The 282-nt window shown below is 51.1% G+C and overlaps 1 protein-coding gene across 1 annotated transcript in view; it reads left to right on the top strand.

The window, feature by feature from the left end:
• The window catches only part of LOC108768370 (uncharacterized), a 3,978-nt gene that overhangs the window by 1,015 nt on the left and 2,681 nt on the right, over positions 1–282 (top strand). The window lies entirely within an intron of this gene.

Here is a 282-nt window from a genome sequence, read left to right as displayed (position 1 = left end):
TTTACAATTTCAGTACTTTTGGTCGCGGCGAGAATCCGTTGTATGACGGCTGCGCGTTATTCTCCTCCCTAGGTCGCTCCTCCCCTTTATTCCGTTTAAATATTATGTATTTGGGGTATTGCGTGGCGTGCAACACCGGGTATCGGAACGGTAGAGGGCATCGTTGCGCGAAAAAAAGTCCGCGATGTTACGCGATTCCGTCGTGCGAGGGTTTCGGCGTCGAGTTGGTTAGGTGCGATTCGTGTAATCGTACGTTCTTCGGAAATCCCTGTTTCGAGCGTC

This window comes from Trachymyrmex cornetzi, unplaced genomic scaffold (genome assembly GCF_001594075.2).
Source record: "Trachymyrmex cornetzi isolate Tcor2-1 unplaced genomic scaffold, Tcor1.1 scaffold790, whole genome shotgun sequence".
In the NCBI taxonomy this organism is placed as follows: Eukaryota; Metazoa; Arthropoda; class Insecta; order Hymenoptera; family Formicidae; genus Trachymyrmex; species Trachymyrmex cornetzi.
Note: the sequence above shows the minus strand (reverse complement) of the source record. Positions and strands in the feature narration are given on the sequence as shown.